We start from the raw sequence: 14,267 nt of genomic DNA on the forward strand, positions 1-14,267 counted from the left end.
CAAGCAGACAGTGTCCAGCGCTGGTGGGATGTCATAACCGATGTTCAGCATGGTGCTGCGTGATGTACTGTCCGCTATGATGGTCTACAAAGACAGATATATCCATTTTCCCAGGGGTCCTAAATTGGCAGCTGTGAAGGGAGATTTCTATCCCCTTGGACACATCCCCCATGTTGTTGGTGCCATTGATTGCACCCATGTTGGGCTTGTACCACCACAGACACGCAAGCACATCTACAGGAATCGTAAACATTACCGCTCCATAAATGTGCAAGTGGTGTGCCTGGCAGATATGATCATCTCCCACGTGTGTGCCAAATTCCCAGGTTCAGGCCATGACTCCTACATCCTACGGAACAGCATTGTACCCCAGCTGATGGCTAATCTGCTCCCCGAGCGTGCAGTATGCCTAGTTATGTGGCGTGCTGGGTGTGTGACCTGCTGCCCTCTGCCTCCGTGACATAGCAATGTTTATTTGTGTTTCTCACACCTAGGTGACTCTGCATATCCCAACCATCCCTGGTTACTGGGCCAACTCCGGAATCCCAGGACCCCGGCTGAAGTCCGCTACAATGATGCCCACGGGAGAACACATCGTGTGGTGGAGTGTACTTTTGGTCTGTTAAGTCACGACCGGAGGTGCACTAATGTACTTGCCTGGGAAAGTGTGTCAGATTGTAGTAGCATGCTGCATGCTCCACAACCTAGACATTCCCAAGGATATTCCCCTGATTCTGGATGATGATGAGGACCCAAGGCCCCCGCCTGCAAACCAACCCGTGTCCAGTGATGAGGACAGTGGAAAGGAGGAAGGTGTTGACCTGTGTCAAGAGCTCATCACCCGCTACTTCACTTGAAGGTGGGTGACAATGTACAACGTACCCATTGTCTGTGGATGTTGCTGTTGTTGTGAGGGTGTATGTGAGCTTTGTGACTACAGCCTGTTGTCATCTCAGTGCTGGCTGCTAATGTTTCTGGGACAGGATAGTTTTGCACAGATACAGGATGTTTGTCGGTACTGTTGCTCAATGTAATGAGTGCAGATTGGAGTACCCTGGTGACAAGTGTTGTGTTTTCCTTGCCTACATACACTCCAGTCTCCTGGTACTTTGTAATCATGTTGAAAACTGTACATCCTGAAATAAAGACGAAGTAGACACAACAACATGTGTGTAAGGTTTTTTATTTACAATGGTGACATGTGAGGGGGTTGTACATTTACATTGAGGTGATTAGTAGAGCACTGAGTTGACAGTAATGGTAAATGAGATAATCGAGTAGTCACCATGGTGACCCAGTCCAACAAACAGATGCCATACACAAGGCAGTGTGGGTAAGGACAGTCCAAAAAGTCAATGCAGTGGTGAAGTGGGTTGCCATCATATCTGGCTCTGTGACTTGCGTTTGGCAGGTGCTTTGCCTCCAGCTACTCCCAGGGTTTTCTTAGGATGGCCCCTTCGTCACTTGGTGGGGGGGCCTGCTGCAGGGCCAGTGGGGTCTGAGGACTCACCCCTCTCTGTGGCCGCAGGGGAGGATGGTGAACTGTCATCCTGCGACTCACGAAAGGGAGGTGGCGGTGTTAGTTGTGGCGCAGGCCTGTCCCTCAGTATCGCCACTTGCTAGCCCAAGAGGTCCACAATTTGTCCCATGTGGGTGTCAATGGACCTCATCAGCAGGATGAGCTTGTGTAACAGTTTGTCCGACCGGCCCATTCATCCCTGGGCCCGTTCATATGCCCCAAGGACTCTGGTGATGTGGTCCAGGGATTGGGTCCCAGCCTCTTGTTGTCTGTGGGTGACCCTGCCCCTCCCAGCTTCCCTGCTGCCACGGACCTGCTGCCTCACCACTGTAGGCACCCACACCCTCTCCCTGCCGTCCTCAGTTGCTGGTGTCATCCTCTGGGACAGGGGGAGTGTTGCAGGCAGCGCTGGCGGTGGTGATGTTGGTGGTGTGGTGGTGATGGTGGTGGTGGAGGACACACAGGCCGTGACAGCAGGGGTCTGCAGAGACATTGTTATTGCAGCAGATGTGGTGGGGGATGATGGGGTCCTGGGACCTGATGCGACCTGGCACACCAGATGGGCTGGCTTCGAGCTCATCGTCCAGAGAATTCCGGGAGTCATCATCCGAGAGTCCATGTACCGGGGAGGGGGGGGGGGGGGGGGAGACTAGCTCTGCAGGTTGCTGGTGTTGTTCTCGGCAGTGAGTTCTTGGTCACCTGTGGGTCAGATGAGAAATGGTCATTGTTTTGCACCCCGCAAGCTTTGTGTTAGCTGTGTGTCATTCACTGTTTGTACTCTACACAGTTGACTGATCATCACAATGTTTTCTATGTGCACTACTGTGCCCCCTGACATGATGCAGTGGTACATGCATTGCTTGTTCATGGTGTGAGGTGTCAATACATACCATGCGCCACGTGCATAATTTGTGATTACATGGACCTGTTGACATCTAGGGACTGACACAACATATTATTTTATTGAGGACTCTTTGTTGATTTGTCTGACCTGGCAGACCTCACATCTGGACATGGACTGGCCATTGTCATCTCCTGCATACCTTTGTCCTGTCATGTGCATATCTTGATTTGTACCACCAAACATGCTTTCTTAGTTTTTGAAGGGTCCTTGTTGCTCTGGCCCCATGGCACTGCACATGTCAATAGCTGCTGTGCATGATCGTGCCCTGACTTTCTTTTACATGTGCATTGGTGTGTCACACTTTGGTAGCTGTGACAGTTTCCTTTGCTTACCTGTGTGCACACTGTGCGGTGCAATGGGGTCGGTGTGCATATTTGTGCAATGAGAAGGATGGTGTTGTCATATGGCACCATTTATTTTGTGACAAATGGGTGGGTGCACATACTGGCTACTTACCTGTTATGTGCTCACATTTGGCTTTGTTATGTGACACATCTGTGTGTGCGTGGTGGAGGCTTACATCCTGCTCAGTGGTGTCACAAGACAGAATAATATGTCTACCTACCTGTAAGTTTGTTTGGTATACTGCAATGGCTTCCAACTGCTTCTGGGTGGGGTATGGCTCTATCCTGCTGCTGTGTTGGACTTGGGGATGGTGGGAGTAGTGGTACAGGCCTCCCAACCCTAAACACCCTCCGAGGCAAGATGGCTACCTACCTGTAAGTTTTATATGGGTTCTGTAATGGTTGACACATGCTTCTGGGTGGGGTGGGGGAGGGTGGCTCCATCCTGCTGAGGTGTGGGACAGGGGGCATGGTGGGAGTAGTGGTACAGGCCTCCCACCACCAAACACCCTCCCAGGCAAGATGGCTATCTACCTGTAAGTTTGATGTGGGTTATGTAATGGCTGACACATGCTTCTGGGTGGGGTGGGGGAGGGCTCCATCCTGCTGAGGTGTGGGACAGGGGGCATGGTGGGAGTAGTGGTACAGATCTCCCACCCCCAAACACCCTTCCAGGCAAGATGGCTTCCTACCTGTAAGTTTGATGTGGGTTTTGTAATGGCTGACACATGCTTCTGGGTGGGGTGGGGGGAGGGTTCCATCTTGCTGATGCAGTGTGACAAAGGGGCCTGGTGGGAGTTGTAGTGCTGTCTGCCTGTACACATGCCCCCATGGTGATGTTGCTAGCTACGTTTGGGGTGTGTGGAAGTGAGTGGATGTTGGATCTGTGAGACATGTTTTTGTGAATGTGTAGTGCAGATGAATGAAATTTGTCCTTGGTGCTGTAGCTTTGTAGACAAGGCAAGACAGTACATAGCAGTGTGGTGGTAGTCATTTGTTTGTACTTACCAGCCTCCACTCCCCTGGATACTCCTGTGAGACTCTATGGATGCAGTACGGCAAGCACCTTCTCCTCCCATGGTGTGTATGGTTTTGGTGGGATGGGAGGGCCACCGCCAGTCCTCTGAGCCAGCTCACGGTTCTTGCTCCTCCTCTCTTTGACAACCCTCTTCAGGTCAAGCCACCGCTTCATGATTTCCTTTTTGGAACGTGGGGTGGTCCCTACTGCATTGACCCTTTGGACTATCCTTGCCCACATTCGTTTTCTTGTGGCTAAGGGTGTCTGTTGGACAAGGCTACCAAATAGTTGTGGTTCCACTCTGACTATCTCATCTACCATGACAGCCAACTCACTCTCTGAATTTGGGCATCTTATGTGTTGCCATGATGTGTGGTGTGAAAAGTGGTTGTGGGTGCAGGAGTGTGAGTGGTGGGTGTGTTTGTGATGTGTATGGTGTGTGATATGCAGGGGGTTAGTAGTGCAGGTGTGGTAGTGATGGTGCTGGTGATGTGTGTGTGCTGTATTATTTTGCCTCTCCTCTGATCTGGTGAATGCCCTTCTCTTCTGGAGTGTTGCAAAGGATTGTGGTTAAGGAAGGGGCTGGTTTTATACTCAGCTATGTGGGTGTGTCCAAATGGGGTATTGCTGTCAGGCATGGTGTGAGTATTGTCCTGGGAATTGTATTTTTCTTTTTGCCATGTGGTTGTGTCATTGGGGTGTGTTTTGTGTTTTTGGGGGGCATGGCTAGTTTGCTGTGTGCACTTTTTGGCCTTATTGTGTTTTTTTTTATTTGTCCGCCATATTTTTCACGGATCGTCCGCAGTGGTGGCTTTGCTGAAGCACTTCCGCCGGCTCTCCCATTCATCACTGTTTGCGACCGCGGCGGTCAGGAAAAGCGGAACGTACTGCGGGACCATCGGGGATATCCTAATTTCCCGTGCAGTGTCTCCACTATACTTGTGGCGGGTTGGTGTTTTTCCGCCGCGAATCCGACTGCCGCGGACGTATTTTGGCCATCTCTGCCAGCTACGGGAATTTTTTCTTGGCCCCGTTCCGCCGAGGTCGGTGTATTTTGGCGGTTGATCCTAATTTCACTGCTGGTCTTTCCACGGTGCCGGCGGGCGGTGGTTGTCCGCTTCCAAGGCGGTCGGGGTGGTTTTCCGACCGCCATCCCAATCGGCCCCTTAATCTAAAAACTTCTGTTATAGCTCTGCACCCAAAAGTAAATTACTTGCATCAATCGTCAAGCAACACTTTTGGTTGTGATTATAAGGTTTGATCACTCTCACATTAGACAACAGTTGTTTGATATCCGTAAATGCAGCAGCACAGTCTGTATCTCAATTAAAATCTACCCTGGCCGTAAGTAGATTTGTTATAGGTCTGATCCTGAATGCAAACTCAGGAATAAATCATGAATAGAATTCACAATAGACCCAGGAAACATTTTACACCCATCTTGTCCTCAGGGGGTGGTGCATCAAGTATATAATAATGATAATAATACTTCCTATTTGTAAAGCGCTCACAGATACCCCCTAAAGGGTTTCAAGGTGCTGGGGTCTGTCAGGTAGATTAAGTGAGCTATTGCCCAGAATCACATGATGCTGAGCTGCCACCGCCACCAGGGATCGAACCTGGAGTCCCGTGCTCTGTAGTCAGCTGCTCTAGCCGCTGTGCCACACCTCTCCCACATCTCATCAATTGATCCTGGTTTCGGTCGCACTCCATCACACTAAATTACATATCCCAGATGATCCATTGAATCCTTTAAAAATTCACATTCCTCCCTTTTTAAAACCACACTCACCTTATGAAAAATAGTGAGGACCTGTCTGAGGAGGATGTTATTTTCACTACATTTTTGTGCATGAATGCAGCATCATCTTGAAAAATAGACACATTAGTTATGCACTTGAGCATAGTGGGTATCACCATCTGAAACACCGAAGCTGCTGACATGAGGCCAAACAGCATTTGGCAATACTACTAGGTTCCCCATGGTGACACAAATGCAGTCAAGGGCTGCAGTTCAGGTACTAACCCTACCTGGTGATACACTGAAGCTAGGTCATGTTTTGTGAAATATTGTGCACCAGAGATTGTGGATAGCATCTCTTTGACTTTTGGAAGTGGGTGTGAGTCAACACAAATCTCTCTATTGAGTGCCCTAAGATCTACACATACCCTCAATTCCCCATTTGCTTCCAAGCGACTGCTGATGGGGAAAGCCACAGCAAGGACTCATCTGGTTTAATGATGCCCTTGCTACATAACCTTTCAAGTTCTCTTTCAGATCGCCCCAGACACTGAAAAACACCCCTCTCAATTTGTGTTTAATGGGTGTGGCATTTTCTGCAGCTTTAATCTTGTGTTTGAATCCTTTTATGTTCCCTAGTTCACCTGAAAACACCGAAACTGGCTTAACAAGTCTTCAATTGCACTGCTATCCCCTACAACCGTCACTTTTTCAGCAGTTCCTGGATGTAAAATCATGCCAAACAGCCCTTGGTGAAACCACCCCAATATATTTAATCCCTTAACTGCCACATACACTTTCCGAAGGATGTGTATCCCTTTAAACATCAATATGTCATTGAAATAGTCTTGCAGTTCAATTTTAGTCCCTTCTGAAGAGAATGGGAATCTGTCTGATGGAATCAACTGTCGATCACCCCATTTCTGTAGGAATAGTTCTTGTGTAATCATAGTGATTCTGGCCCCGGGGTCTAACAAATGACTGTACCACATTATCTCCAATCTGCACATTGACACATGGATCAACACACAGCTGCAGATCACCCCGCTTCACTACACTTTCATTAACAACAAAATCCATGTCCTGTACTTCACCAATCAGATCATCCAAATTACTCTCATTCTCATCACACACTGCTGTAGCATTGGTACTTTTGTGTTTCATACTCTCGCACACCTTCGCAAAATTCTCTATTTTGGAACCCAATCGACTTTGGACATTTTTAGCTGGACAAGATTTCCCTCTTTTTGCATGGGATGGATTGCCGCCTCTAAAACAATTATTGGTCTGTTTAAAGAACACATTTTATTGATTAATTATTTGCGTGAAAGTGTTAGATGAAAGAGATGAGTTTCCTTTTTTTTCAATGGATCGTACAGAATTTACTTGTTCTTGGGTTTTGTCACCCAGTTCCTAAGCCTTTTTAATAGATGTTTCTATGCTTTTTGCAACACTGATTTATTTGGTCAATGAAAGATTGTCCATAGATAGCAACTTCAGTTTAATTGCTCTATCGGTGCACTGACAAATAAACTGATCACAAATTAATTGCTCAGTAAAGTTATCAAATTGGCATTCCCCCGCCAGCTTACGTAACACAGGTATGTATGTGTCAACATCTTTATTTGCTTTCTGTTACCTCTTGAGGGATTTGTGCTATGAAACTGCCTGTCTAGGTGGGATGTCAAATCTATTGATGAGTTTTTTACTACCTCCTGGAAATCATCCATTTCCTCCCATTCAACCACTTGAATGTCTGGCAGGTACTTAAATGTTGATCTCCCTTCAAACACCAGAGAATGAAGTAGTAGAAACTTCTTATGTTTTGGTCTAAATCTTGATGCCCTAATGACTCCCAAATAGGTTTTGAACGCATCATACTGCTGCCTCCAAGGTATGGGTGGATCCCCTGGTGTGTCTAAGAAGGGTAGATTTGCTGACTGCTTTTTATTTTTTAAATATTTTAAAAACAAAAAACGCATTATACTCCAGACACTATAGTGATCCAGCGGTGTACCAACAACAGATACTCCACTACCATATACTCACCTGGGCCCATAAACACATGCAATTGAGTAAACCGCTGGACTCAAAGTTTATGATTTCCACAATTTAGAATCAGTTATATCTTAACTCCTAACTAACCTTTCACTGATCAAAAAGTTCTTTCCTCTGGTCGATGGACCATAAGTTGAACTAGTTGATGGTGAAAATTAACTCTAACTCTCTCTTTTCATTTAAAATAAATAACCACAGGCTTGGGAAGTTTAAAATCATTATCTAAATTTCAATCTCGTGAACCATCTCAAATACACAGTGCATTCACCATCATTCTTAGGAGAGAAATTCAATTACATCATCAAACAATATAACACAGACTTACTCAATGAACGATGTCTAAGGAAAAGAGAGGATAGAGAGAAGAGAGCATCTACAAATAGCACGAAACTATAATTACCAAGAATGGTGTGAAGACCAACCCCCTGGCCAAAGGGCTGGTAATGGTCCCCCGGGATAGGTCAGGAGACAAAGACTTCAGGACAGGATTCAGGACAGGATAGGTGACCTCTATAAAATACCGACGGCTGCGCCGCACACCTCTCTGACACTCTCTTCCTCCTCAAGATTCTTCTGCGATCTTCTTGTCTAACCCAATTAAATTAGGATAGAAGGTTATGCATTCGGCTTCTTCATCAGCATCTCACAGCATCTCTCCCAGCATCAGCATCTCCCGCTACACAGACAGCATCCCGAGCTCTGCTAACTAACTAACTAAAGCTATCTTAATTATACCTTTCGATCTTCATGTACCACCCACTAAAGTTATAATATCGTACAAATATGAGATCTAATTGGTCAGGCAAGGGGAAAGATCATCACACCATGCTTACATGTCATTTAATTCAGTTCAACCATTGTTCGCAAACCCATCCCCTTAATTTTTATTCAAAATTTTATTCCCATCCACAACATGTATCCATTTTACAACATTAATGACACTACGATGAATAGAACACCTCATTGCTGGACTCTTCACCATCCGTTCCCAGGCTTGTAGCACTCTAATTTGGCTTCCATTCAACGCCTTAGTCATGGCCTTCATGGCTTCACTCAGTGAGCATGCGCAGGCATCACGTCACTTCATTCAGTCCGGTTATGCAGGAGAGGCCCAAATACGCACTAGTGAAAAAGTCAAAAGACAGATGTTACTTTCACAAATAAAATGGTTTCACTGTATACCACCCATCTCTACTCTATTCCCTTTCACTTATTAATACCTTCCCCGCATTAGCATCAGTAATATTGCTTGTTTTTTTTGTTTTCAGCCAGGCAGATGCCATGCACGCGAGTCTTCAGGACTCCATTTTAGTGTCTTCTGCTAATGCTCAAGAATTTCCCTCCAAGCATTAGATTGTCATACTGCGTAGATACAGTTGACTCATGCGCAATAAAGATTCCCCGTTTAAAGCTGTTTTAGTCCTTCATTCATGTTGTTAACATTAGTAAACACATAAGCGAGCTTCACTAACCTATGTATTTGTGTGGTGCGCATTAGTTTTTTATACAAAACACTTTTAGTAACTTGTTTGTAAGTTAAAGGAGCGGATCGCTTCCGAGCAAGTCTCTTTTCTACGAGTCCTTGCTCCATCAATAGCACTCAGATATAATTACGTTTCTGTAACTTTTATTTGCTAAACCTATTTGTGTTTGCGTGCAGCGCTTGCCCACTTGTAATCATAGGAGAACATTACTGGAGTCAACGCTGACAAAGGTGGGCCAGTCACTGTGATAAGCACAAAAAATAATTCGCTTGAGCAGATTATACTCACTGGGCCCCTTTCACAAAGGTAAACTAAGACAAAAATCTAACTTTACGACTTTCGGTATTCAGAAAGGGCATTTACAAGTAGTAAAGTTAGAATTTTGTCTCAGATTAAACTTAAGTTTTGGTCTTAAGTTTAACTGAGACCAAAAATGTAAGGACCGGCATGGTGGCAGGAGCAATTTCCTTTCGTGCATATCTCACGCAATTTGTGATAGTGGGCCAGAGGGAAGCTATTGGGGGCTCAGCGAGACTCAAGCATTTCAGGGGGCTCATTCTCTGCTGCTTTTGTCTCTTCGGCTGGATCCTGACGAACCTGTGAAGAGCGGACCCTCTGTTCCAACTCAACCACCACGTCAAGGTGTTGCACAGCTGGTCCGTGCTCCTCCCCTCTCTTCTTCTAGGTGTGCCCAGTGGTGCTGCCTCCCACTCCCACCTTCTGTTGCATGGTGCAAGACCACTGACCTGGTCAGTGTGACTGCTCCCCCCACATAGCTCCACCACTAAGTGCTGCACCCTGAGCCACCTGAGCTCTGTTGCCGGGTGTTCGAGACCTTCCTCCACATGCAGGCTGTTAGAAATGGGATCTCTGGTTGGCTAAGGCTTGCGCCAAAGCCAGGCAGAGACCACCACTCTAAGTCAGGGCTGGGCCGTTACACGCCAAAGATTACCCCTGCTCGCCCCCTTGGTAGCTTGGCACGAGCAGTTAGGCTTATCCCGGAGGCAATGTGTAAAGCGTTTGCGCGCGCACACAGCAACAACACCCTAGGCCCACCACAAAAGAAACTCCACACAAGTTTATATATAAAAAATAGCCTTTGTATTATAATAAACACATTAGATGATAATTACATAATTTACACGGTGCCAACTGGCTCTGGGCAGAATTTTACAGGGGACTATTTACACAAGACAGGGCCACATGGACCACTGTCAGAATTAGCACAAATCACCAATTGTAAATGTAAAACATATACCAACTGTAACACAAAATATAACTGTAGAGCACCACCAGTAACTACTGGCGCAATAATGACCTCAGCATTATCACAATAGAATCAGGTATAAATCCTATCCTATATACATCCCAGGGGCATAAACACATTATGCAATCTCTCACAAGACTAACGCATTAGACCCTACCTCCTAAGTATAATTACACTAGGGGCGTACATCACACAGGGAAGTATAATCTCCCTAACATCAACCTAAACAGGTAAAACAACCTCCTATGCAGAAATCATATCTAGAGGTATAAAACACAGGGTGCGCAAAACATACTACACGCGGTACATTTCCTAACACCATAAGCATTAACACAGGGTGCACAAAACATACTACACACTGTACATTTCCTAACACCCAAAGCATTAAACCACAATAGTACTTCAATCACATTAGGGTCCAGGTTGCACCAGAACCTAAACGTAGCAGCTGCCCACTACTTGCTGGGCAGCTGAGAAAGTCAAGGGAAGCAAAGGAGTGCATCTCACTACGGATTCAAACACATCCCCTAAGGAAAGAAAGACCTAAACGGTGCAGCTGCCCACTACTTGCTGGGCAGCTGTGAACAACAATAAAAAGGCCGGGCACTCACTGTGCCTCTTCTGTCCCTCTTAGGGACTATAGACTACTTCTGTGCAGAACGTTGCAGCTGCCTGCGCTCTCGCAGGGCAGCTGGGAAAGGAGCAAGGGAACCTGGCACCCTGGGGCTCTCTAACTACTATGGCACCCATCGTTGCAGCTGCCCACTGACTAGAGGAGCAGCTGTGAGTATGGCGGCAAAAGGGGCTTTTAAATTACTTTGCCCCCAGGTTGGAGCCACACACAGGCTCTAACAATAAACATGCCCTCACACGTGGCAGCATGGGCACCACTGGCCATTGGGACCCCCACTGGGGCCCTTTAAATAAATATGCCCCGATGGAGCGAACACAGGCCCCTCTGGCCCGTAAAACAGCAATGTGCCCCCCTCGTTGGAGCGGCCTGTAACGGCGGGTCCGCTCAGGAAGCCCCTACTCACCGGGGCTGCTCGGGGTTATCTCTGTGCGGGGCTTCCTCTATACCACGGGAGCCCCGCATGCAGTACTACGCTATTGCAGCCTGCTCCGGCCACCTCTCTCCTTCACCCGGGCCCCCTCCTGGGACCCGGGACTCTCGGGACATACGCGGGGCTCCTTCAACTCACGGGAGTCCCGCGAGGCCTGCGCAGTCTTCCGGGCCGCCTTCTCCCGGTCGGTTTCCAAGGCGGCGGCGTGCGCGGGACTTCCTCTGAAAAACCAGAAGTCCCGCCCACCACCAGGCACAATGCCGCCTGACTTCTGCTTTCGCCCGGGTGGCAGCGGTGATCTCCACCAGCAAAGTGTGGGGTGGGCTCCCGCCAAGGCAATCACAGCGGGGTGGGCACCCGCAGCAGCAACAAAGGCACCAGTAGGCAGTGATGAGGGGCAGGATCCCTCCATTCACAACCAATACGCGGGGTGGGCACCCGCAAACACGACCAATCAGCGGGGTGGGCTCCCGCTCGGCAGCCACCACGGGGGAATCCCCTTGGAGGGGGACTCCCTCTACAGGACCGGGCAGCGCCGCACAGCCCACGCTCCTCTTCCCAGGGGAAAGTCAAAGCAACGCATTGCGCTGTCGAGGCGCCACAAGCAGCACACAGTCCCTCAGGCCCAGGAGTAAAAGAACAGCAGAAAGTTCCTGTAGAGATTCAATGGCAAAGCAGGGCCCATGGAGGCAAGCCCTCCAGGGCAAGGACAGTCTCAAAAAGTCCAAAATAAGTCCTCCAGCATCCAGGGCATCCAGGGGCTGGGCAGGGCCCAGGGAGGCAAGCCTTCCCCTGAGCCCCAGCAGCAGCACGCCCCTGGTAGTTTCTAGTCCAAGAACAAGAACATTTTCATGGGGTCACAGCCCCTCTTTTATACACAGAATCCTTTGTCTCCAAAGGTGCAGGGAAGGGGCGAACCAGATGCAACTGGTTCCTGAGCACTTTGTTTTGCTCAGCCCCTCTCCCTATTCACAGGACAGGCCAGGGACATCAGACGCCCCACAGGGGGTGGAGCCAGCATTGTGGAGGGAAAGCCCAGCCCTATTCAGGTCCCAGGTGTACTCCTCCCTGCCATCACATGCAGATCTCTCCATTCACCACCGGGGCAGACCCATCCTGACTCCTGGAGCCAGCCACCAGCCAATCACAAGCCAGACAGTCACTGCACATTTATTACACAGACATGCCATCTTCTAGAAGCGGCACTTCTACACTAGACACAGCAACGCCGCACACATCATTGCGCAGCATTCAATCTCACGAGTTCGCACATACCAAACTCGACCCTGCACTCCTCTCACATCAGGACTTAACACGGTCACGCACTTTCCACTGGGACACAGTGTGTAAGCGCCTAGAGGCCTAAAACCAATAATGCAACATAGGAAAAAGGCTAGGATAAATGCAAAAAGTTCTAGGGGTGAACTTGCCAGAAGGGCCAAGTCCAACACAGGCTCCTGCCTGCACCTCATCCCTGGTGGTCCAGTGGGAGAGCACTCTGCTCTTCTACTGCTCTGCCTCTGCATCTGTCTCTCTTGCGTCTTTCCTTTTGCACCCCTTTTCCTCTTTCCTTTGTTTTGCCCTTCTGTCACATTTCTCCTTTCACTTCTCACTCTTTCTTTCAGTTTCCTTCATTTTCACTTGTCACTCTTTCCTTTGTTTTCCCTCACCACTGCTGCCCCAGTGTCCCCTCCCCCCTCCAGTGTCTTCTTCCTGCTCCTGCCTGCAAGCAGATCCACCCTCCCCCCGATCCCTACTTAATGGCGGCCACTATGCGGCAAGAAGAGCAAGACCACTGACCTGGTGAATGTGACTATTCTCCCACTAGTCCACCACTAAGTGCCGCCCCCTGAGCTCTATTGCAGGGTGTTCGAGGACCCCCTCCACCCGCAGGCTCCTGCAAGCGCCTCAACCTTGGTGGCCCGGTGGGAGAGCACTCCTCTCTTCTGTTGCTCTGCCTCTCTTGCCTCTTTCCTTTTGTACCCCTTTTCCTCTTTCCTTTGTTCTGCCCTTCTGTCACTTTTTTTCCTTTTTCACGTCTTACTCTTTCCTTCATTTTCACTCTTCACGTCTCACTCTTTCCTTTGTTTTCCCCCACCACTGTGGCCCCCTTGGCCCCTCCCCCCTCCCTCCAGTGTGTCCTTGCCGCTCCCTCCTCCCAGCTGACGCGCCCTCCCCGTTCCCTACATAATGGTGGTCGCTGCAGCGAGCGGGCCAAAGGCAAGCCTGTCTGCGCTCGTTCACCACCTGACCGTGACCAGGCCCAGGAACCCTGGTCCTCTGACCTGCCTCAACTACAACTCTAGCACCCTCCACGATCTGATCCCCGGATGCAACAACATCTGCCAGCTCTCGCATCGACCAACACCCACTGCCCTCTCTCCTGTCTACACTACTGCCGCACCTTCACCCACCTCCGTACCCCAGCAGCATCTCCCAGCCTACCGGACATCATCACTCACAAACCACTCAACTGCATCCTCCTCAACGTACGTTCCCTACAGAAACACGCTACAGAAATCTTAGACGTTCTCAACACCTACTCACCTGACATCACCTTCCTCAAGGAAGCCTGAACCAACGCCAACTCTACACCCAACATCGCCACCGCCATTCCAGACGGGTACAAGATCTTGCTCAAGGACCCTTCCATCATCCAGTAGGAGGCGCCGCTGTCATTCACAAAAGCACTCTCCGCATGACCACCCTCCCGGACGACACAATGACCCTCATGGAGCATCACCACTTCCAGATCCAGACCAACCCTAAATCGACTCTCTGCGGAACACCCACGCATCCACAGACTGCATCCTAATCGGAGACCTAAACTTCCACCTGGATGATCACGATGACTCAAACACCACTTGC

The sequence above is a fragment of the Triturus cristatus genome, chromosome 11, assembly GCF_964204655.1.
Source record: "Triturus cristatus chromosome 11, aTriCri1.1, whole genome shotgun sequence".
NCBI lineage: Eukaryota > Metazoa > Chordata > Amphibia > Caudata > Salamandridae > Triturus > Triturus cristatus.